General features: G+C 40.1%; 1 protein-coding gene across 6 annotated transcripts in view; it reads right to left on the minus strand.

The window, feature by feature from the left end:
- The window catches only part of SLC8A1 (solute carrier family 8 member A1), a 312,734-nt gene that overhangs the window by 66,332 nt on the left and 220,356 nt on the right, over window positions 1–26,046 (minus strand). The window lies entirely within an intron of this gene.

The raw sequence follows: 26,046 nt of genomic DNA on the forward strand, positions 1-26,046 counted from the left end.
AATAAAATCAAACTCCTTAATCTTACTCCACCCAATGTCCTAGAATCGAACTCTTACTCAGGCTAGTCAGATTTTCCACCTAGATCACAAAGGGAAAATGTTCATGTTTTATATGTCTTTCTAAACATGGAAGCTGAGACCTCCCAATAGCTATTTTGAAAGGTGGGGGATGGGGGGTCATGACGCTATAGTGATTTTCATCCCACCAAAGCTGAGGTTCAACTTTGACAAAATACACTATTTACACCACTTTCAAACCCCACCCATACACCAAAGCATTTAGTTAAGAATTTTTCCCGCAATCCATCCGTTAGCACTTCTAGCCTTAGGGTCCTCTGGTTGTGAGTGAAATGGCAGACTGTAGGACAAATGCAAATATTATGCAAATCTCAGTTTCCCATAAGCCTGATGACTCTGAAGCTATACCTAATGTTACCTTCTAATTAATAAGGGCTTAATCAATTCCTATATTACCACTTACTCGGAGCCCCCTAAACACTTGTTTGTCCTTGAAAAAAATTTTTTTTCCAGGAACACTGGCCAAGAACATTTCCGACTGAAGTTTTTGAAACACTGAGTTTACACGGACGCACAGTTTTAGTCATTGACATTATTTAGTTTCGGTGGAATTTTCTAGGTCTTCTGGAAGGAAATTAGTTTGTAACTCCCCCCCTTTTTTTTAAGAGACAGGGAGAGTGGGGTGGGAAGGGGTTGAGGGGGAGGGAGAGAGGATCTAAGTAGGCTCCACCCTGAGATCATGACCTGAGCCAAAAGCCAGAGTTGGACACTTAACTCACTGAGCCACCTAGGTGCTCCCCCCTTTTTAAATTATTGATCAAAGCCACCAAGTTTTATTTATACCTATATATGCCAAAGAGCATCAGTATTCTTTCCTAGTATAAAGGAGAAGAAAGGTAGAAGTTGCTTTGAATTCTCTGAATTCCCTAGGCCCTGAGGCTAAATGCTTTAGTCTCGCTTTCTTGGGTTAACACTGTAGACGTGAGATCAAATGATTGCTTCTGGCCCTCCAGAGCCCCATAACCAGCTCCCTGCTCCTCAGCTTACGAACATCCCCGCATGATGCTCATATCCAATTTCTCATTACCAAGGAGTTGGGCTCATGACAGTGCCTTTTCTTTCTTACCTCAGCTGTGTCCTCAAAGACTGAAATACGAAGGCCAGATGAGCAGCTATAAATGACTAAAGCAATAATCATTTTTTCAGAGTAGTTAGATATTTACAAACTTCCAACGGTGTGACAAAGTCCAACTACAGGTACGTAGTGCACAGTTCCTGTCTAACTTCTGAAACTATTCTCTGGAATTGACCTATTTACGTGTGTATGTGTGTGTGTGTGTATGTGTGTGTGTGTAAATACATATAAAATCAGTCTACCCCGACTACACTAGGATATCTGATCATTCCTCAATCTCCAAAAGTTACAAATTATTAGAGAAAGCACAAGAAGATGTAAGAAGTGACGATACATGTGCTCTTTACTTCAGAACTGGATTTGATGTTTTAAGTGAAATCAAATCTATTCTACAAAAACCTGCCAAAAGTTTACCCTTTTTGTCATCAAACTTATGCATTTTGGATTTCTATCTTCCTGCCTTATAATCATAAACTACAGTTGTTCAGCTCTACTAAAGCAATTAGCCATAAGACCAAGTGTGGAAAAGTGTTAATGGGCATTAGAAGGGCCATGCTACCATCTTTTGGAGCTCATGGCCCATTATTTGTTATCACTTCATGATAGGGTACACTAAGGTGGATGCCATGTTGCAATGTTCTTGCTTATATTACCTAAAAACATTTGACTTCTCTTTCTCCATCTTGTGCTCCCAACCCATCCTACACCACATCACACGTTTTATTAGATTGCAGAAATAGAGTACAGTAGAGATGGTTGGGGTAGCCTGGCTAATAGGGTGCCTTTGTTTAGAAAAAGCTTCCAGTTTTATTCCCAAAGAGCAACATGACAACTCATTCAGAAATAAATAGAAGCAACCAAATAACATTGTTTCTTATTCCTGGCAAATTTAATCCTCTATTGTCCTAACAGCTTTATTTTCTATACTCTGAGTAGCTGATGAGTGTGAGATATATGAAGCCCCACACAATTTGTTTGCATAATAAAATAAGCACTGAAAGTTGATCTTTAGATTATCACTATTTACTAGGATAATAATCCTTAGAAAATGTTTCAGTATTTGATAACTGTGACACTGGAAAATCAAAGAAGAAGAAAAAGAAACCAGTACTTCTGTAGGTGCCTGGTCAAGACACCTAAAATAGATGGGATTTGCATAATGGCATATTTCAAAATCATTAATAATACCATCAGTAGTGTCCCTGACAGGAGGAGCCATTAAATTATAAATTGATTTTGGTGCTCTTGCATAGTAAAATGATTAATAGGAAGCTTGCTTATTAAAGGGCATTTCAGTCCATTTAAAGAGGCAGGATAAAGTCAATCCTTATGAATAAGCCCTTTGAAGCAAGAGAGGTAAAAATCAGAAGGGATTGCTAATGCTCACCTTTCGCTTCTCCCCCCAGCAAAGGTAGCAAAGTTGAAATTAATCAATGTAATTTTTAAAGGAACAGATCCTTAGGCTGTCCCTTGTTCACTTCCCAGAGCCTAATGCCTCCTCTTTCATCACATGGGAAGTTACAGGAGATGGGGCTCATTTGGTGAGGACTCCAGGTCTAGTTTGATAATCAGCAGAAGCATACCTCTGTTCCTCACAATTCCACAGTGGATATAGAATCTCAAGGATTGAAGGAAACTTGGAGCCCCGCCCATTTGCACCCTCTCCCCCGACCCCCTCCCCCATTGCCACACCAATCCCACAGTCACTGAGCTTTTGCTCTGTCATAAGGACTCCTTCTCCCTGAGAACACAGATTCATGCTGGCTGTTCTTTTGTTCTCTTTACCAACGGGGTGAAGTTGGTAAAGTTTTTTTCTTTGGATTGACAGGTTAACCCAAACAAGTCCAGAACAGTAAGGCAGACAGAGCCCTTCATCCAATGGCAACTCTTATGCTCTTATTGCCCCAATAAGGAACAAATAGAAAAACTGATGTCATGCAATTTTCAACTACCATAATTATGAGGAAGGTAATGAGAGCTTTTCACTTGATTTTTTACACATCTCTAAAGCTGAATAGTGTACTATAAAAGTGATGTTTTCTGGAAACTAGCAAAGCAGTTACAAATCTTATGATAACACTAAATAATTTCTCAATGTGGCCAAAGTTTTTATGGAAATCCATCTTGGTTCCATTTCTAGGGGGAAAATTATTTGATTAAGAAAGATCAGTTTATTGAGTGGAAAAATGCAGGTCATTCCTTTTGATTTTTTTTTCTTTCTTTCTTTCTTTTTCTTTTCTTTTCTTTTTTTTTTTTTGCAGTGCTTTTCCTTTGGTAATACTAAACCAACATGTATACTTGACTTCTCAGTCTCTCTCTTATCTGATGGGTCTCAAAAGACCTGAGCACCTTCCAACATTTCACCAAGGAGTTTGTATGTCTGGTGGTGACTCAGGCAGATGGTAGAAAGGAAAGAAAGAGGTGGCTTTATTAATGGAGGTAAAGAAAAGAAAAGAAAAGAAAAGAGAAGAAAAGAAAAGAAAAGAAAAGAAAAAAAAAGAAAAGAAAAGAAAAAAGAGAAAAGAAAAGAAAAGAAAAAATCTCTTTGAAATATATTCCGATCTCTCCTCAGTAAGCCAAAGTAGCATCTGGGCCTCTTTTTCTATTTCCACCTTGATTTGCCCTTCTGTGGTTTCTTTTTCTCAAGGCTGCCCTTGATGTTAGAAGTGAGAAAAAGATGAGTTTGGAACGTTAAAGAGAAGAGACGCTCCTTTTAAATCCCCATGCAAAGGATTTTAGTGAGGATTTCACATATTTAGATACTGCAATGGCTGCTTTAAAAATTATTATTAAAAAAATTAAACGCTCTTTAGGCATACTGAGAGGTCAATGGACCTATGAGCACTTTATATTTCTTAATTCACCTGTCTTCGTAACAGCCCTGGAAGTAGCTTCTGCTACTTACCATTCACAGAGGAAACAATGACTCAGAAGTTAAGTAACTCCCAAGGTCACAAAGTGAGATTCCTGTAACTGGCTCCAAAGACTGATACCTTCAAATATATGACCACAAAGTTCCTTATTCATTCAGCTGTGCAGTATTTTTATGACCACTTTAAAGGATCTGGATCATTATTTTAAATAAATATAAAGGTTTATTGTTTTATCTTCATGTTAACAAGGACTGCCTACATTAGCAATGACAGAATTTCAACTCTGTTGAAATTCTGGGCGGGGGCTTGTTAGAACTACAGAATCTCAGGGTCCACCCCAGACCCACCAAATCAGATCTACATATTAACAAGATACCCAGATGATGCTATGCATGTGAAAGTTTGAGAAGCATGGATCTAGAGAGGACAATGTGTTCTTTTATTAAGTCAGAGAATGAATTAAGAGGCTGGTAAAAGCTGGGCCTGTGTTTTGGACCTGTCTGCGTATTAGAATCACATCTGGAGCTCTGCAAACTTTGAGTGTGGGGCAGGACCCACTCATAACCAGTGACATCAAACTCTCTGGTTATGGGGCCCCAACATGAAGATAGTTTTTAAACGTTTTTCAGGTGGTTCCAGTAGGCAGCAGGGACTGGCAGCTGGCTAATGGGGGGCAAGAATGTATGCCTGATGTTTCAAAGAATGTATTAAATAAAGAACAGAATTGTGAGAAAGTCAGTCAAAACTAAATTTCAGATCTAATTAGCAATCTAGACTGAAACATGGGAGAACCATTTTGCTTTGTTCTTTGCCAGTGTTCTTTTCTGGATTACACAGAGTATTTAAAACTGTTGTTTTCTCCCCTGAGGAAAGGCTGGTCTCCCCAGGCCACCTTCAGAGTACAGGCGAGAAAACACTGTCAGCATTCTGGCAGCAGCGTTTACACTCGTCCAGAGTGATTTCCTTCCCCACAAAGTGATAGGAAGTCTGCTGATAGGCTTTTACACAATGGAAGTTCTATTTGGAGAGTAGAAAAACTAAGGATTTCAACTGCCACAGAAGACAGTAACGCCTCATATCCCTGCTCTCAGCGAACCTCTGAGCCACGTCAGCAAGAGGCCACGTTTTGTGGAACTAGAAACGTTCCCCATCAGGGCCACCACACTGAGAAGAAAGAAATGACCCAGGATTGATCACACAGGAAGGCAAAAGATCTGGCAACTTCTCTGACCACACAAGTGATGTCATCAGGTGAGGCAAATTTGAAATTTCATCCCCAGTACACCTGGTGTTAAAAGCTTCAGGATAAACTCCTATTACTCAAAAAGACAAGCCAACTTAAAAATGGGCTAAGGATCTGAATAGACACTTCTCCAAAGAAGATCAACAATGGCCAATATGTATGTGAAGAAATGCTCAACATCATTAGTTAGTGGGGAAATGCAAATGAAAGCCACAATGAGATACCAATTCAAACCCACTAAGATGGCTAGAATCAAAAAGATAATAACAAGGGTTGTAGAGAACATAGAGCGATTAGAACTTTCTTACACTGCTGGTAGGAATGTAAAATGCTTGCAGCTGCTTTGGAAAAACTTAGCAGTTCCTCAGAAATTGAAAGATAGAGTGACCCAGCAATTCCACTTATGACCCAGCAATTCCACATCTAGGCATATAAGAGATTTAAAAACATATGTCCACATAAAAACTTATAAATCAATACTCATAGCAGCATTATTCATGAGAGCCCCAAAGTGGCAACAACCTAAATATCCGCCAACTAATGAATGAATAAACATAATGTGGTCTATCTACACAACGGAATATTATTCAACAATAAAAAGAAATGAAATCTTGACACATGCTACTGAAGGATAGCAGAACATGCCACCCCAGAATATGCCACTTTGGTATAATGATAATTTGGAGCTATGGGCACTTGAAAAACAGCAGATGCAGGGAGAGCCTGTCTCTGAACTCCCCTGTCTGCCTAAAGACCGATGCTCCAAAATGAACTTGATTGTCACAGATCCCCTCCCTGGGAATGTCATCAGCCATTATCACAGGAGAGGAGACTAGAAGTAGATGCCACATCCTGACAAACTTTGTCACAAACTGTCATACCTCCCATCTGTTCTTCTAAGGATCTCTTCATCTTTCCTAAAAATCACCTACTTTCCCCTAAGAGGCCTTCATCCCCCACCCCATTCCCTACCAAGATGGTATTGAAGCCTACATTTCAGATACCTTAGAGAGTGACTCATTTTTCCCTGGGTGTCTCTCATGTATGCATGAGGTGTACATGTTAATAAATTCGGGTTTTTCCCTCTTGTTTATCTTTCTTTTATTACATGGTCTCAGCTATAAACTCTAAAAGGTAGAGGGAAAGTTATTTTTCCTCCCCTACACTACAACACAGATGAACCTTGAAAACATTACACTGAATGAAAGAAGCCAGACACAAAAGTTCTCATATTATATAATTCCATTTATATGAAAAGTCCGGAATAGGCAAATCCATAGGGACAGAAACTAGCTCAGTGGTTGCCTAGGGCTGAGGGTTGGGGGGTAAATGGGTGGTGACGATCAATGGGTATGCGTTTTCCTTTGGGGGTGATGAAAATGTTCTACAGTTGATTGTAGCAATGGTTACACAATTCCAAAAATACACTAAAACTCATTGAATCGCATATTTTAATTAAGTGAATCTATGACATGTGAAATTATATCTTAACAAAGCTGTTATTTAAAAAAAAAAAAGCAAGCTTCAGCATAAATCCCTTAGAAAGGACTGTTTCTTGGGTGAGAAAAGGTGGTGAGAACATTTAGGCTTTTCAGTATGGAGTTACAAAGTTTGCCAGCCCCCCAAACAGAAAACCAGAGGGCCGCATGCCCCAGACGGGAGAGCCACAGGCCCCAAAGCTAAGTGCCACTGCTCAGCCTGTCAGCTCCGCTCACCTCAGTCCACCCCTTGCCCCAGGTTCCCTGCAGAATCCGTCCCTCCAGGATCAAGGGCTACTGATGTTGTACTTTAACATCCTAAGCATTTCTGGTGGCTCTGGCCTCAGGCCTGCTTCCTTGGCTGATTTCTTTTCCCCAAAGTACAGAGTGTTATAGAAATGTCAGAAGTGGTATTTCCTTCATGGCATTTATTTAAAAAGAAAAGGAGAGGACTGTAATCCTAGGTCATGCCGCTGCCCCCTCGCAGAGTCCCCAGCTCTGTTCGTATCACCTCGGGCATTACCAGCACCCTCGCGGGCATTCATTTCTCTCGGCCTATGAGGAAAGATGGGCTCACTGTGGATGGCCTCTGTATCCCTTGGTTTACATGCCTGGCCCGTTTTCAGCTTTTTTTTTTTTTTTTCCTTAAAAAATTGGTTTGATGAGTGGCTTGGGGATTTGGAGTTAGGGAAAGAAAGGGGCAGTCAGAGAAGACCCATGCATTATTCTCCTCATTTTCTGTAAGTGACCCAAATCAACTCCCCTGTCCAATGAACATTCCAAATTAGGATAAAACAGGCTGCTATTCATATATTTCTAATAACATTCTCCCATCATTTTTAGCTTAAGAGAAACTTTGGGCGTGGACTCACTTGCGAATTTGCTCAAGATCCCATGTTAAGATGGGTCATAGAGGAGGGGCCGGGCCATGACTCAACCTGTTGTGTCCTTTGATGACACGTCAGGAGCATCATACCAGGATGCAGATTACCCAAGTTCTTCTCTTGGTTCTGCCACTTCCTAGCTGAGGTTTTTGGACCAGTTCTGGCATCTTTCTAAACATCAGTGTTACCGTCTATCAAATGCGGATAATACAACTCACTTCACAGTGATTGTGAAGATCAAATCACGGGTGTCATCATTCATCAACTGTAGATAATACAACTTCACAGGGTGTTGCCAAGATCAAATAATGCAATGCATGCCAAATAATTTTGCAAAGAACTGTAAGATATTAGGAACAGTTGTTATTATTAGTTGAAAAGGAGTGGTTTACTCTCTAGTTCTTACTTGTGTGTTCTCCCAGCCACCAAAAGGGGTAGCGGGCAGATGGCAGAGGTGGGGGTCAGGAAATATTTGATGGAGTGATGGGCCATATGCTCAAGTTCACTTTCAAATGTAGTGAGGGATCACATCGCATATTATGGGCTACCCAAGTACAGGATCCTAAATTCAGAGAAGCAAGGGGCACAAGGGCTACTGGTCAGCTTCTCAGTCCCAGCTCCTCTAGGTCCCCTTTGACCACGTCAACTAGTTACATGGAGGGGACTGAAATCATGCTTTTCCTGGAGCTCCAGCTATGAAGCAGAGCCTGATGAACAGGGATTGTACTATTCTGTAACTTGAATAGACTTTGAGGCTCAGAGTTGCTAAAGTAGCTAAACCAAAGTAATTCTCCAGAAGGCCTTGTCATCCATGCACTGAGCTCTGCGTTATCAAGTGGTAATTGAAATGACTGCTTCAAGCAAGGCAAGAGGCAGGGACAGCTAAAACCCTGCTGTTCTCTGGGGATACCAGGAGAATTTTACAGAGAACTGGAGTGGGGCTTTTCCAATAGAAACTTGCTCTATTTCCTTTCCTTCTGCTTACTTTTGCAACTGAAAAGTCACCAATTTCTTTTTTCCAAATGCAAAATAGGAACCACTGTAATTCATTTTTGGTCTCTCCCCCTTTAGCATTGTCAACATTAGTCTCCAAAGAAAAACCTGTGAGCTACCTTCCTGTTCCTAGAAGACTCACTGGTTGGCCGCTTGAAAGAGACACTGCAGGGATCCTAGAGTTATTGTTCCAATAAAGAATATGCTAACATATGCTAGTATACGAAGAATATGCTAGTATCCTCCAAGGTTCTAGTCTATTATGGCAGTCTAGTGTGAAAATCACATGAGTTGAGGGTTTAAGAGAAAATGATACGAATGTGTTAAAAAGTGACCATCATTCTGTGATATATAAAATCTACACCTGACTATTGCCCTGCTTCTCTGCAGTCAATAAACTGCAGTCTTAAGGAGGGTGGAGTCATAAAGATCCTGGGTTTGTTACCTAAATGTGCATGCTGAGACAATTTGTCAACTTCGTGAAAAATAAAGTGGATCAAGCATTGGACATCAGGCTGACTACAGATCTTCGTCTAGATTTTTAAAAATTGTTTAATAATATTGGCATTGTGCCATTTCCATGAGAGAGAGACTTTTAACCAAACGGTGGAGGGTTCTCATCATCTTAAAACTGCTTCTTTAACTTCCTTAAAAAACTTCCATAATTGTCTATAATCTGAGATCTTCGCTGTACTCCTTAAAGCGAATGAGAAAGGTCAAATTCTCTAGAAAATGTTTTGACAAATCCCTCAAAGGTGAGGATAACATTGAATACTTTGTGGCATGAAGCATCTTTTCGTTAAACTGAACACAAACGTCTTTGGTTCCGTTTTAGAAGCTTCTGTGAAGTCCTCGATTTGCCACTGCCCTTTCTAAGAATATGGAATTCAGTGGAATTGATGCGGTTGAAATGCAAAGAAGTTTTTGGAGTCCCATCCTTTTCAAGAGCTCTCTTCATACTGGACATTTTAAACATTCCTGGGTTTTACTGAACTCCCTCCAGAGATTATTTATGCATTTGGACCTTCCTCCTTTGTCAAGATTCTTTGTTCAAAGTGGAGTACCCCTGGAAGACGGTGGAGAGATTTCACTCCCCGAATGTTATAGAACAGCGGACAGCCTACGCCGAAAGCATCTCCATCCGAGAGAGGCCAGCTTTAAAGACAGAACACCAAGCAAGCAAGCCAGGCTTTCTTCAGCTTTTTTATTCTCTCTCTTTTCCTTCCTCCCCTTCTTTCTCGATGGCCACAAAATATTCGATGGCAAATCAGTCTCTCTCTGCACGCATTCATATAAAATGCTCTAAAAGATAAGATGCCACGTATTTTCTTGAACAGAGCCAAACGAAATCAATAGTTAGTGAATTGTTGCTGATTTTTTTATTTCACGTTTCTGTTGCATGTCTAACATTTTATTGCTATTTTACATTAGATTAAGCAATCAATCCTTATGTGTTCTTACTATATATTCTATAAATATGTTTTGGTTTTAGTTTTGCATTTCACAATGGGGGCTTAGGGTTTACGAAAAATCAAAAACAGCAAATAATAATAATATTTATTGACTACCTACTCAGTGGGGTGTGATGTTAGAAATGCAGACTGGGCTCAGGTTTGTTTACACTGAAGATGTCATGTAAGAAGCTTTCCAGAAAGTCTATTAAACTATTCCAATGTTCATTTTTTTCCAAAAATAACAATTATTAAGGCAACCCAGGACTCTGTGACCCTATCCATGGCTCTGAGTCATTGTCATTCCACAATATGGGTAGAGAAAATGACCTCCTAAAATGCTTTCTTAAGAAAGGGAATGAGGGGGCGCCTGGGTGGCTCAGTCGTTAAGTGTCTGCCTTCGGCTCAGGTCATGATCCCAGGGTCCTGGGATGGAGCCCCACATTGGGCTCCCTGCTCCGCGGGAAGCCTGCTTCTCCCTCTCCCACTCCCCCTGCTTGTGTTCCCTCTCTCGCTGTCTCTCTCTCTCTCTCTCTCTCTGTCAAATAAATAAATAAAATCTTTTAAAAAAAAGAAAGAAAGGGAATCAGGTTGCGAAATTCTCCCTCTGCCATTTACTAGCTGCACCTATATGAATTAACTTATTCTTTCTAAGTCTCAAGCTCCTGCTCTGTAAAGTGGTTAAAGTGATGGTATTTATCTCATCTAATTGCTGCAAACAGTAATTGTGATAATGCGTACAAAATGCTTAACACAGAGGTTGGCATATATTAAGTGCTACCTGAATATTAGCTATTTCTATTACGACCATGATCAATATTGTATCAAGTTAAGAACTGGGACTTTTGGGAATGAACTGCCTATAACTTGCAAGTGGCTTAATCTACACATTAGTTTTCTCCTCTATAAAAATGGAATAATTAGATCTATATTATAAGTTTGTCGAGAGGATTAGAGAGGAAAACAGAATAGTAAGCAATCAATAAGTGATGGTTATCAAAATTATTATTGTGGAGAGCAAGGAGAACTAAAGTATTTCATGAAGCTTATTTACTAACATGAAGGGGTAGGTTAGTAGAAATCGATAATACAGTCCTTTTTTAAAAAAAATCAAATTTTCAGTGTCTGTCTTTGGCTTTTGCTTTCCCTGATAACCTAGGGAAAAAAAAAAACTTGATTCTGAACAGAATTCTGTCCTTGTGCATGTGAAATATCAGCAAGCCTGTATTTCATGGGCTTTTTTCACTAAATACAGCTAAAATAATATGAATTGCTTTCAGATAATTTGTGTTATTTCTCTTAAATTGCTTTTCCTGCTTATTAAAGTAATCCTTGCTCATTGTTGAGAATTTGACAAATGCAGAAATGGAAAAAAATAAAAATTACCCGTAAGGTTACCACCAGAGATCACCATTTAACATTTAAAAATGTTCGCTTTTTGCTTTTAAAATACATAACTACAGAATTTGGACTATATTGCATTTGTATGTGTGTAAATAAAATTCAGTGCCATGATTTTTCACCCAATGTATTTTGAACATTTCCTGTGGCACAAAATTTTTAAACCTTTCCTTTAGAATGGCACAAGGTATTCCATGAAATGTCTTTACAATATTGTAATTAACTCTTTATGAATGAATTGTGAGTCATTGTTTTTCTCTTTGCTGTCCCTATCCATCTAGACTGATCTCTGTTTTATAGGGGGAAATAAATAAAACAAGCCAAAAATATTATGAACATTTGATGCTTTCCTGGGGATGCACTACTTGGGATTAGTTTTGTTAGAGGTGAAAGGTTATTTTCCCTATAATGTTCCTACATGTGTGGGTTCCACTCTGGACTCCTACTCTAGGTGGTAACCTTCCTCAGCTACATCTTCTGTTGGCCTTTTCTGAAGTTCTTGCCTGCCCTGTAGAAAAATTGTACATCCATTTTTAAACAGGGAAATTCTCTTCTCAGTCATTACTAACCGTCTGGCTAGTTTTGCTGGAAAATTTTTTCAGGAATCATCTGCCAATGTTGTTTCCCTAGAAGGCCATTCTGGCTACCTCACTAAGCTCCTGTTCATTCTGTAGCAAATAATTCCTCATGCTAAATCACTCAGAAATACCCACGATTATGCCCTTCCCCTAATCACCCACTCCCGTTTGTCATCAAAATGGCATTAGTCATTTTCTACTCAAATTCAGCCCTTGCTTTCCAAATACCCCACCTTCCAGTCTAGAAGCACAATCTTCCAATCTTCGATCACAGAAAGGCACGTCTCGTGATACAGATGAGCAAACAGACGCAATGACATTGGCCAACACCTCAAAACTAGATAGCAGAGTCAGGATTAAAATTCATCTCCAGACTTTCGGTCCATATCTGGCATTTGTTTATTCTGTTATTATCCTAGTGTTTTTCTTCTCTGGTGCTTAGCTGGAATCCCATTCACGCCCCTGGAGGAAATCTTCCTTTCCCTACTCTCTTTTTAATGAAGTAAGAGCTGATGCTGATAATAGAAGGAAAGGCATGATTTTCTTTGTTAACTCCCTGCCTTGTATCATTGTCTGTCATGCGGATGAATGCTTTATGAAGTAAATGGCCCATACATTGGAAACATGGACTTCCTTTAGTAAGGATGGCTGTGTATAACCGTGACCTGGTGAGTCTTTGACATGAAAACGGTCTGCAACATCCACAGAAACACTCAGTGAAGAAGAAGAAATCAAAACAAACCCATGGTCTTAATTGTATCTCAAGTCTTCTGGGTCTCACCGTTAGCAGCTGTCCATCTTGGCCTTTTTCTCTGTTTCCTTCCTTCTTCCCACCAGAGTCACGGTGTACCCCTAGTAGCTACTAGATAGGGAACCCGAAGATCCCTTTGTACCAAGATGAGAATGCTCAATAATTACGTGTAATTTTTTTCCACTTAAAGAAGATAGTTCAATTTTAAAGGGTCCCCATTTTCTTAATTCAAAGAGAGTAATTATGGAAGAAGGCACTGGTTTTGCAGCAACGTGGTGAGCCGTAAATGCCCTGAATTGTGTGCCTCTGTGTGGTGAAATCCTTCCTCAGTGTCTAATCCAGCCAGGCAAAAATTAAAAGTGATATAAACTATGAATCAAAAATTATTACCAGCAAAATATCAAGGGCCTCAGTATGCCCCCCTGCTTTGCCCTGCTGCTTTCCACTCTGTGCAAAACACAATGATTCACTGGCTGTGGACTCTCGCTGAACTTTTCAGTGCAGCACTTACTTGGATGTTTAAATCTCTTTCAGGTATTCCACTTGGTTTAAAACTGCTCCACACAGTTATCGTTTGGCGCTCATATTCTTAACAGAAGGGACCCAAGGCACTTTATAGGTAATCATCGCAAGAGAAAATCAGCAAGAAGACAATTTAGCTTCCTATTGATGCCAGCAATTTAAAGCTTAAAATCAAAATTAACCAAAAGCAGAATAGAGTTTATTGGCTTTGAATTGAAAATGCGTTTTGCCTTTTTCCCTTTTATATTTTTTGTTTGTAATGGAAGTTTTCCAGTTAGACTTTCCAGAACCAGAACAGGTTTACAGAACGCGAATAATGCCATTGTTTAACAAAATTGAACCACTAGACCAAACACAGTGAGAAAGTACTTGGTGAGCAATTCTTGGATTAATTACAGGGCTTCTGATGAGATGCATTTAAAAATGCACATCGATTTTAGGAGGAAATCTGTAAGTAGGCTTTTACATTTTTTTTAAGTTTTTTATTTTGTGATGGATTGTATGTTGTTCACAGTTAGTGCTCAAATAGCAAATCCTCATCATTTCACCTTTTGACCCAGGTGTAATCTTCTTACAGGGAAGGGTTATTGTTGTTATGATTTGTGCTATTTGACAAATTCTCTAGAAAGTCTGCACTTTTGTTCAGAGACTCTGGTAGGTGGAGAGGACATATGGTATCTAGACCGGTACTGGCAGCATTGTTGGATTTATAGCTGTTAGCTGTAACTGTATAAATGTAACAGCTCTTAGCACCATGACCTTGGTCAATTCACTTTCCCTCTCCAAATTTCTTTTTTTTAAATTTCATTTATTTGAGAGAGAGAGTGAGAGAGAGAGCACAAGAAGGGTAGGGTCAGATGGAAAAGCAGACTCTCCGCTGAGCAGGGAGCCCGATGCGGAACTCGATCCTGGGACTCCGGGATCATGACCTGAGCCGAAGGCAGACACTTAACCAACTAAGCCACCCAGGTGCCCTCCCTCTCCAAATTTCAATTTCATCAAATGTAAAGTGAGAACCCCCCAGGGCTGACATGAAAAACAAATGAAGGATGGGGTCGCTGGGTGATGGACATTGGGGAGGGTATGTGCTGTGGTGAGTGCTGTGAATTGTGTAAGACTGCTGAATCACAGATCTGTACCCCTGAAATAAATAACACATAATATGTTCATTAAAAAAAAAGAAAAACAAATGAAATACTGTATATGAAAGAGCCTTTCCGACTGGAAGCATTTTCAAATGTCAGGTGCTTTTATTATTACTATCTAGTTTTATCTTCTCATTTCACAACTGAACAAACTTGGGTCTCTTGATTCCAACCATCTTTCCATTAGAGCTTCCTCAGCTCCACTCTAAAATATGGATAGGGTCTTAATATTAATCTTCCAATATTCATTTTGGAAAGTAACGGTTTACTGTGTGAACAGTCAGGCACTAATATCAGACACCTATCCATGGATCTCCTTTCAGAGTTGTTTTATATTTATATCACTAAAACATAGAAATTATGGCAGCAGATAAAATTGACTGCTAGAACATGAGCTAATACTTTATTACATATGTATTATGATACTGTCCTATTGGATTTTAACACTTCTATTAACTTTTATTATATAGAATTAGATTTAACTCATTATTAATTATAATATATGGTTCATTTAATAAAATGGAGAAATAAGGGAGGCATGCGAGTACATCTCACAGACTGGTCTATGTATCCTGAGTAAATCTTACTAACTCAGTAGAAATAAGAATTTTTTAGTAGTTTGTACTAATTAGATCAGAGAAGCCTTAAAATTTTATTTATGGATTTTCCTCGTTATATTAACTTGCTGACTCGGTGTAACATTCACAGGGCCTGAATACTTTTTTCTATTAAATCATCTTTGAGTTTCTAGAATAATCAAAATGTTCTCCGTAGTTTTAACTAAATTTCTTTCATGAGGTCAGACTTCCTGATATAGGTATTCAAAGTTTAGTGAAGATGGTGGCAAATTGAAGAGAATCCATAAAAACACAGTTCTGGGTCTTCAGAGCCCCCCAGATGTAAAATTTTTTGTCCAAGCCACCTGTGCTCAATAGCAGTGTAGCTGCCAAGGGCCAGAATACCAGTAGGTATGTCACGTGCGTCCCTCATGACAGGGAGCCCAGGGCCGGCATGAGGTATTTGCTTAAAAGACATTTGTGATGACACAGCTATTCTCACTGTCACACATTTGTACTTGAGTCTTGTATTGCTCTATCAAGGTCTCTGAGATTTCTTGGTAAAAAGCAGCCCACATATTTTTTAGATGAAAAGACAGGCTCCTTGGTGTGGGTTTGGCCACGAGAGTGAGCAAAATGGGCAGTGTGTAGAATTCACGTTCATGACTTGGACCTCACCATGAAGGGCCAGATGAAGTTATCAGGCATACTTCAGATTCCTATGGCATGTTATTCCCTCCAGCCATTCCACAGTCCAACTATGTGTCAGATCCACGACTGGTGTCAGGGATAGAAAGAAGAATAGGAAGCCACAGCTTAGAGGGGGGGACAGGTATGGAAACCAAAGGTCACCTACCTCCTTATGTGCTACATAGAAGCCAGGGCTTTGTGCAGAGGGAGCTCAGAGGGTGGGGAATTTCACAAATTTCACAAGTTCAGGAATAACTGGACTGGGTCTTAAAGGAAGAGTAGCGTTTTGCCAGGCAGAAATACATTTAGGCTCAAAAAGAGGAAACACAAACAAGCCTGGTGCAAGTAACAGAGAAATGAACAGGCATGAGAAGTGTGAGGTGCTGTTGGGCTCCTGTTTTGGTGCTCATGTAGGTGGAGGAGGATTGATGGGAGATGAACCAGGAAAGAGGGCTAGGAGTCAGAAGAAATGTTGTCATGTGGGCACAATCTTGTAACAAAGAGCCAATGGGCCTTTTTGATTATGGGCTGCCATGATCAATTTTGACCTTAAGGACAATCAGTCTTACTGAGTAGAGCTTATGTTGTAGAGGAATAGAATGAAAGTGAAGGAGAGCACAGAGAAGCAGCCATGGAGAGAATGCCATGGATTTCTGGATGGGCAGAATCTAACGTCCCTGCCAGATTAGCTGGCCAGGTACCCTGCCTGCAGCACGTTTTGAGAAATTGGCCCCCAGCCTCTAGTCTACATCTGTCAAAGCTGAAGAAATAGAAATTGCTTTAATGTTTTAATTTCTTTTCTGCAACCTCTCCTTCCTGAAAACTTGTCTGTGGGTTAGAGAAAATAAATTGAAATTCCATGAAATGGTCTCTCTGAGCTCCTCCTTTCTCACGCAACAATCAATTTCTTACAGCAAGGTGGGCGTCGTAAAGTACAAACTCTGTTGGAGAAAACATCAGATTGTAAAGCTGACCCAATTTTCATGAACAGAAAATCTAATTATCTGCCATCAATTCAGGTCTGGGCACATATTTCATTTTATTTTTATCAGGTGTGAGTGGTTTTGGCAAGCTTTATGACAAAATATCTAGATGTACACATTGAGTTTTTAAATGAAAGTATCAAAAACTAAAGTCTCAGGTTAATGAATTACATGGAAAATTGCTGTCACATTACATTAACTTATACAGTATTGCCAGGAGGATTGGTGAGAGAATTACAACCAAAATGATGTAATGAATTAGAAATTTACAAGTTGGGGTGTGGAAAGGGTAAAACGAATATGATTCTGCTGATACAGTGAGCAGTCACTAAGAAGAGTGATTGATTCTTAAGTTACTTAGGAGGCTGTGTGTGTGTGTGTGTGTGTGTGTGTGTGTGTGTGTGTGTGCATGCACGTGCGCATACAAGTGCACACAGAGAGAAGAGAGAGAGGGAGACAGAGAAAGAGGAAACAGAAAGAATAAAGTGTCTTGAGGTTTCTGATGAGAAATAGTGATTTACTCTAGGAGGTAAATGAGATGTAAGAAGATGGAAGGCATGAATATAATGACATCTGCTCCTTGCTCTTCTTTGTTTAGGCAGACAGGAGCAGTGAGAGGTTGAAGGCAAAAGAGATGACAAGGGTTCGGCAACAGTAGTTGGGGTCATGTCCGAGGGCCTGACTTGATCACAGACTGGACTATTGGGACTGGGGAAGAGGTCAGAATCTGATGATCAACAAGCTTATTGTGATGCTAGGCTAGGCTAGGCTAGAGGGCTAGGTTAGGGTTTCTAAAATCCCTCCTACTTCAGGTGGGGGGGTGGCGGGGGCTGAGAAAGCCCGTTGGGGTCAGCCCAGGGGTGTGGAGATCTGAGGAAAGAGATTAAGCTGAGAAAGAATTTGGCCACCACAATGCCTTCTCTTGGACTCTTTCTACCTGCTGCCTCTCAACTCTCTTCTATGTGGTTATATCTTTCTTTGTGATTGTTTAATAACTATAAGATATTTACATAAATGATGTTTTCAACGGTCTAAGCACAGGAGATAGCTGACATAATAATATGGAAGGCTAAGGAATTTTGTGGGGAGGAGATAATAGACTCTGATCTTGATATACTTAATCTAAGCTATTATGGGAAATGTCTTATCCTATGTGTGGAATATGGGCCTTCAGTGAAGATGAAGTGTCTAAATGAGGGGTCTCTGTCATGCCTATTGAAATGGAAACTAAAGCCCTTCATGTGAGCTGATAGACTTTCCCTAAAAGAGTGAGCTCAGAAAACAAAAGCCAAGGAATGTAGAACCTGATACTGTAATATCTTTGGTAACAGTGTGAAAAAGAGGAGACGCTGATGCACACACACATCCACACACACACACACACACACACACACACACACACACACACACACACACACACACACACACACCAAGGCACCAGTCATGGGAAGGTGGGAAATTGAAACTTTAGGTAGGATGTCCTTTAACTTGAAGAGGGAGACTCTAGCATGTCAAAATCAGAAGATCTCTACAATTGTAGAGAAAAAAAAAAAAAAGAGGTCATGGTTTGGGCCAAGGCGAGACTATTGGAAATAAAGCTGAAGAGCTGGTTTGTGTAGTGATTTGAAGGGAGATAGGAAAGATTTTTGAGTTAGGAATGTTGCTGGTGGTTTCAACACAAAAGAGAAAGGGAATGAGATGGCATATAGTAGGGGTAGTCATAGTGAATGGTGACTTTCTACATAGGAAGTGACCTGAAATGGATTCCTAGTGAAAAGAAGACTTGTGGCATCTTGAGAAATCAGAGTGTAAACTTGTGTGGTCCTGAGGCATATGGAAGGAATATTATATTAGACCAATAGGTCCTCAGCTCCAGCTGACCATTAGAATTTCCTGCAAAGTTTTATTTATTTATTTATTTTTAAAAGATTTTATTTATTTATTTGAGAGAGAGAGAATGAGAGATAGAGAGCACAAGAGGGAAGAGGGTCAGAGGGAGAAGCAGACTCCCCGCTGAGCAGGGAGCCCGATGCGGGACTCGATCCTGGGACTCCAGGATCATGACCTGAGCCGAAGGCAGTCGCTTAACCAACTGAGCCCTCCTGCAAAGTTTTAAAAAAAACAAACACAAAGATTTCTTGTCCTTACCGTAGACTCAGATTCTCTGGATGTGTAGGGGAAGGGTGAGTGGGGGGCTCTCTAGAGTTAAAAAGCTCCCCTAATAATTCTACAGCAATGATCCATTCATTGGCATGAGGAAAATATTTTACTAGCCCTGCTCCTATCCTCAGCTTAAGGGACTCAACAGCAAACATCATTAAGAGAAGAGCCTTTAAAAACCCATCTTTCATATCAACTCACTTTCCATATTTCAATAGTTCATGAAATTTATCCTCTTCCGTAACAATTTCTTAGATTGATCGGATATCGTATTATCTATTGTTCAGGGTAGAAACAAAAGGTGGTTCTTTACAGCCTTTGTGGATTCTGCCCGCTGTAACATAGCAGGTAATTTTTCTATCAAGTCTACTCTCAGTACATTGATTAGTGGTAACATCCATTTATTATCTCATTGAATTACTAAGTCTATAAAGCATTCTGCAGACGGGGGTATTCTTTCTGGTAGACCAAATGGCTCTGTAACCTGTATAATTGTCGCTTAGAAGCTTTCATGGAAATGCTCCTGGATGTATCGTGCGCATCAGTGGCTGCAAATAAAATGAAGTCTGGCATTTATTATTGTGAAATTGTACCAAGCTTGTCGGGCACGACTCCACACAGTTCCTATCTGGGGCCAGATGAAATAATAGTCAGTGTACTTCAATAGTGATATCCTTCCTGATAAATTTGGCATTTACTGAGGGATCCACTTTCCACGCATGCGGTAACAGCACCGTTTTCTCCGAGCCCCGAGATTTTTGGCAGAAGTAACAGCTGGTGCCTCAGGATGGAGCTATAATTTTATGGTGTGGTGTCCAAGGCTGGAAATGGAAGTAGTAAACTGCAAATGCCAAAGACATCATAAAGAAAAATGTTCCTTAGGAAGAACGTGCCAATTTCTGGGCAATCAATTATTCCCTAACCTACACACTGACTCTTATGAATAAAACAGCCCAGGAATTGCATTTAATTAAGCAGACAGTTATGATAAAATGAGGTGCTTTCCCTCTTTAGCACGAGACCTCTCTTTCATCTTCTCCTCTGGCTTGCACCCTTGCTCTCTGGTAGATACGCTCTTGGGTTCCTTCTTTTATAAACAAGGACGGTCAGGCCAAAGTGAGTGTTCTTAGAATGGGAGAGAATGGAGTCTTGAGAGTGAAACGGATTGTCTCCAAGACTCTTTCCTCTTTGGAAATCTTCTCATCTGGATCTATCTTTTTTTTTCCCCACCTCTGTGGAACCAAGAGAGTGCTGTTATCTGTGAGGTTCAAAATCGGATCTATTGCCAAAGTTCCAGGAGAGAAAGACTGCCTAAGAGTGCTTCCTGGGGATGGCTTTGGTAGGGGAACAATAGTGCCTCTCTCCTGTATCTTCGGCTCTCTCACTAGCCTTCGAGTGCCAAATAGAAGCCAGGCCAGATGAGGGCCCATCGGCACCAGCCAGAGGGGGACAAGCAGAGGACCATAAGACTTAGGTCAGCTCCAAACTTCTAGAAGGACTTGCCAACTCTAGTTGGGCCTTTGAGAAGAAGGAAATATGGAGGATCTTTGAGTCTATTACACTGTGAAAATAGAAGATGAAATTATATAACTAAAATTTAGTGCTACCTTAAACAACTGACAAAGTCGCGTGTGTTAACTTCTCAAATGAAATTGTGGTAGTTTCAATGAAAGATATAGGTACAAAGAAACCATGACAACATGGGTAAAACATAAAAATGAGAAATAAAGGAGTTAGTGGTAGAGAAGATAATGGTAGTAAAAAAAATCCCTTCACCTGGGAAACAATTGTGCTTGAAATGGAGGCTTAGTCACATGCGCACACTGGCTTAACTGAGTGGACATTCTTCCAGGGGATGCTACTAACCAGAGTTGGTACCTACATTTCCCTAGCCTGGAAGGATGACAAATAAGTATCAGCATTCTATATTTATGGACTATAATTTCTTAAATCCCCCAAATACTTGGTGACATATCTAACTCATAGAAGTTCTATAAAATATTTCAAGTGTTATTAATTTCATTTGCTAGGAGAAAATTATTTATTCATTTTTTTTTTTTTTTGGCCAGATGGCATGTAGTAAAACTGACTCAAGCTATAAATACAGAACATAACTCACAGTGAAAAATGAATTCCACAGTGGTATGGAAAGTTAGGAGAATAAGACACCAAGTCTGAGAACTTGATGTCGGATCTACTCTCCAGTTTTCACCGGAAGCAAGCTTTGGAAGTATGTTAACAACACAGGCGTGGTGCTGGGTAGTTCCCTATTTCGGGCACTAACCACCCTGAAGTTTAGATTGACTCTAACGTGGAGCTCCCAGACCCTTAACGCCTGTGGCAAAATTCACATCAACTCAATCGTCAGTCCTTTTCATTAGGGACATGCGGTTGAAGGAATTTCTCAGTGCTCTGCGCTTTGAGCTTCTAGAGGAACTGCACAGCTTTATGGAAAGCCAGTTTTCGTCATCAGATTTAAGGTCTGTGATGAGGCCTGCTTGGAATCCTGGAAAACAGAGGAATTAAATAATATAATGTGCGTTACACAGCTCTACAGCAGCGGTGGAACTGGAAGCTACTCACTTTGGAAACCTTGATTGCATTAACATTGGGTCAATGGTTTGCTTAGCATGGAGCCTGGGGTGCAGGGGCTGGGTCTCCTGAAGTAGCACTCCTCTAGACCAACACATGATGCTCTTCATCTGTCATGGTCAGACTACAGAGAATAGGCCTCCATAAGGATAATAAGTAGAGTCTGTCCATACTAGACCACATGTGATCAAAACGCTGGCAGCCAATAGGATTTCTTTTCCAAGGGATAGATTCTACTCCAGAATAATGATGAGATGACGAAGGAAGGCTTTAATGATTAGGCAAACTTGTTTAAGGAGCAGATCCTTCTTTGTATTTCCCAGACCATTTGAATTAGGATTCTGGAAACAACCAGAGCAAATTCTCCTATACTCCTTGCCAGGAAACTCTGTCCTCAAAATTCCTCTCCTCATTTAGAAAAACACAACTACAGAAATTCAGCTTCAAGGTTTGTGTGTTTTGATACATGTTGATGATTCTACATGGTAATTGATCACTTGGAAATTGACAGGACTTACATTAGGCTCTTGTTCTTAGTTCCAGTCTTAATAGGCGAACAAGGAGAGGCATAAAGCATTACTCATCAGTGGCCGTATTTGGCAAAGGCAGGTCTCTCTCCCCTACGATTATCATCCATCCTGATAGAGCTGTGACACAGACCAGATGTCATTTCAATGTTAAAATTACATTGTTTTCATAACAAAGTCAGCTTACATCACTCTTAAATAGATCACAGTAATGTTCCTCTGTATACTGTCATGGAGAGAGTGAGCTAGATCTTTCCAGAGGACTTGCCAAGTAGCAACTATAGGAGGAGTTAAGATTTTCTCAGGGCACTCACTAGCTGGCTCACAGCCTATATATCTCCATATCGCTCTGCAGCACATTTCAGGTCATTGCAATATAAAATGCCCTTTCTACTGATTTCTTTGATTCCTGGAGGAAATTACAGGTACTTGTTCTTGTGGTGGGTAGAAGGCCAAAGTTTTCATTGGCTGGAGCTCTTTTATTGCCTGTTTCCTTTGCCCTTCCTTCTTGGGCCCTGGTGACTCTGAATTAATTTACAGTCCAATACTTAAGAGTATCGTGTGCACTATCTTTCCCATTTTAACAGTTGGAACTTGGAAGATAACAACTTTAAATCCAGGGTCAGAACCCATATTTTTTTAATCAGAATATCTCATGAGAGCCATACATATGTAGTTTTTCTTCTAGGCTAAAACCATCCCCTCCCCCCGACCCTCACCCCGCCACTCTGAAAAAAGCATTTGCAGAAAGCACTGAGGCTCACACCATGACAGTGGCAAGCTTTAGAAGTACACTGGACAGCCAATGTGTCACTTCATTAAAAAGTCACTGTTCATGAATCGCAATGACCATTTGGTTTGAAAGCATAATGTTCATGACTAAGAAACTGTCTCTAGGCCCAGAGAAAGTGTCTTGCTGGCTTTTCTAGAGGAAGGGAACGCCAACCAGAATGGCATCTCTGTAAGCAACTTTAGGCATGCTTTAAAAAGTGCCCCCACGGATGAGCCACGAGAGCGGACACGCTACGTGAAAGGACTCAGGGATCCTACAGCCGTGCTCTGCTCAGAGTCAGCTCAGACATTTCGGGACTGTTGCCCTTCCGCCAACTGCTCACATTCGATAAAACAAAAGGGTAACTTTAGGCAGCCTTCCCTCATTCTCTGTAATTGACTGATGTTATTAGTGCTGCTTTTTGCCCAGGCCCCCTGAAGCATGTTTCCTTGCAATTCCTTCCAAATGTCCCTTATTAGAAATTCTGCATTCCTGATCCTGGAGGTAATAAACCTGGACACACAGCTCTCATTAGCAAATGGAAAGAGGCTCAGAGTGTATCCAGAGATAAATAAGTGAAAGGGCGGGGAAGATTGGGGCAGCTTGAGGCTGAGAGCATCACTGTCATCGATTCAGAAAAACCAGGCATTCTACTCCCCCATAATGTTTCACCACTACTAGCTCTTTATGCTTGCCCGGTTGGGTTGCCAGCAAACCTAAACAGAAAGTGTTGCACATCCATGAACCATTCCCAAATCACTGGCCTGAAAAAATGCCATTCTGTAGGATGCCTACTGCTAAGGCTTCCCTTTGTTGCCCAAGAGAGCTGCAAGAAGAGCTCGGAGAAGTCGTGGCCAAAAATACATAATTACAACAGAGGGAGGAAACCAAAAGAAGGGTAAATGGAAAAAGATGAACAAATGCACCGCGGCTACTGGGGCAGGGGGAGCTTTAACCTAAGTTCCTTCATTCTGACATGATGAGGGTTCGAAGCAATTTTATAAACCTAAGTTTAAGAGCGGAAGGGAAAAAATTCAGAAAGATCTGTGTGTTCTTTAGATGACATTTGAAACACACTTGCATGTTTTTAAAAACCATTTGTTGCTGTTGCTATTCAGGTGGCATGCTTGAATGTTCAGAAAACATCTTAAATGTGGGGTTTGTTGTTCTATCCTTTAAGATTGGTTTAGATGGCTACTTACTTTATAATAATTGGGGAATTATTCCAGGTGCAACATTTATAGACAATTCTAAGGTCTGAAAATTCCTATAAGCCTCTAAAGGCATTTTAAATTTATCCTAATTCCCATGATCCTGTAACAAAATCAACTACAGATTTTCAGATTGTTTTTCCATCCCAATTAAGGGCAACCACAATAACAACTACGTACTTCAGTTTTTAGCAGAAGCGACCACACGTTTTTGCCCTTAACTGAAGGGAAAACAACCATACGGACCTTGTTCTTAGCCAGCACTCCATTAGCTAATCAAATTTACAAAGCCCAACCAGTGAGAGAGCATGGATTAGCTGCATTTTAATGATTCCATCCCTCTGGCCGAGCTAATGGTATCTTGTTTCAGAGCAACCTAGAGAAGTTTGCCTCATTTTGAACAGGTTGGACGGATGAGTGCAAATCACATATATAATTTTTCTTAAGGAAAAAGAAAAGGCAGAGTTAATTATAAGCACATATTTTATTTACCCAAAATGTCCCAAATATTATCATTCTGACAGAGACTCAGTATCAAATTTGTTAATGAGATATGTTATATTCTTTTTCTCATATGAAATCTTTGAAATCAGGTGTACGTTTTACAGTTATGACATCTCTTAATGCGAACTGGCCACATTTCAATTACTTCATTTTTAATAGCCATCTGGGATTAGTGACTGATGTACTGGATAGCCCAGGATTGAGTGGTAAGACACAGCGCTCCATATCTTTCTATTGTTCCTACCCACAGTCTTTTTCAAGAGTTTAATCCTTCACTCTTCACGCCTGTACATTAGCTAGACATATAGCCATTCATAATGGTAAGTTAACCTAAAGATACGAGAATAAAAGCCAGCCTGCTCCCTATTAAGGAAAACATCTCTAATGAAAACCACATCGTATTTTTTTTCTAGGTCTAAAAAGTGTTAGGGACAGAGTAAGGCCCAACCCTTTAGCTTGCTGACCCATTCTGAAGTAAGGGATTACAGAATGCTTCAAGCACCTTAAGGCATGATGTGAAAGTTTGAGTCTGAATAAGTCTTTTCCAAAATTTCGTCTTCAGTTGTGTATAACTCGCCTGTGGGTATCATGAGCGTAGTCTCCTTCCTAGAAGTAGGGAAACATGATCTGACAAAGGAATGAATTGTGCCTGTGTGATTTGTTGACATAAAAATCCTCATCCAGACATGGGAATAAAATATATTTAGTGAAAAGATTTGACTGGAGCAAACAAAATTATAGAAAATTAGTTTGTTTTCAGAGAGTTCGCCAAACTTAGGGAGAAGAAACAACTAAGCTTGTACTTGGCAGTGATCATGGGACATAAGGATTGGGGCTATGAAGAACCAAGATAGAACCCATCAGATTGCTCCCTCCACCTAACTTCTGGAAGGCCAGTGTTAGAACAAATACCAGAGCTGTGGAAAACTGTTGAATTTTAGGCTTAAAGTCAGGGTACCTGCCACTTCCCTCAATATCTACTTCTAGAATTAAAAGATGTCATCTCATCACCTTGGGACATTTATTTTAATCTGTCCTGAATGTAATTATTCCATCAAGCTATTGTCACAAAATCCTATTAACTCAGAGAGTGATTGCATTATTCACTCCCTACTCATTCCTTGATTTCAATGCCTATTAAGTGCAAGTTTCAGGCAGCCAATATGAAGGATCACCTTAAGGATTCTTACATCTTTTTGATTTTTAAGAATTGTTTTCTACCTGATGTTCTGAACATCAGCCTCACAATGAGAATGGGATAATATTATGGTTCATCCTAACGATATATTTAGGCTTAAGAAATTCAGAGAAGTTCTGAGGGTTTTAATACGAATCAAAAATCAGATTCATCAAATGACCTAAATACTGCCTTTGATTATCCTAAAAGGCAATCATCAAAAGCACGAGATTAGAACCAGTATAATGATGGATGCCTGCACAAACAATGGGATTCTACTTCTTGAATAAGCTCTACAGAAATCAGGATTACACTACCTTAAACCTCAACAAGTGATCCAAGGTAAGACAAAAGAACTGTTTATTTTGATTTTCTAATCTAATTACTTGAAATGACTGAAT

The sequence above is a fragment of the Eumetopias jubatus genome, unplaced genomic scaffold (assembly GCF_037043125.1).
Source record: "Eumetopias jubatus isolate StellerSeaLion01/CBP00866 unplaced genomic scaffold, mEumJub1_p1.0 scaffold_9, whole genome shotgun sequence".
Classification (NCBI taxonomy): domain Eukaryota; kingdom Metazoa; phylum Chordata; class Mammalia; order Carnivora; family Otariidae; genus Eumetopias; species Eumetopias jubatus.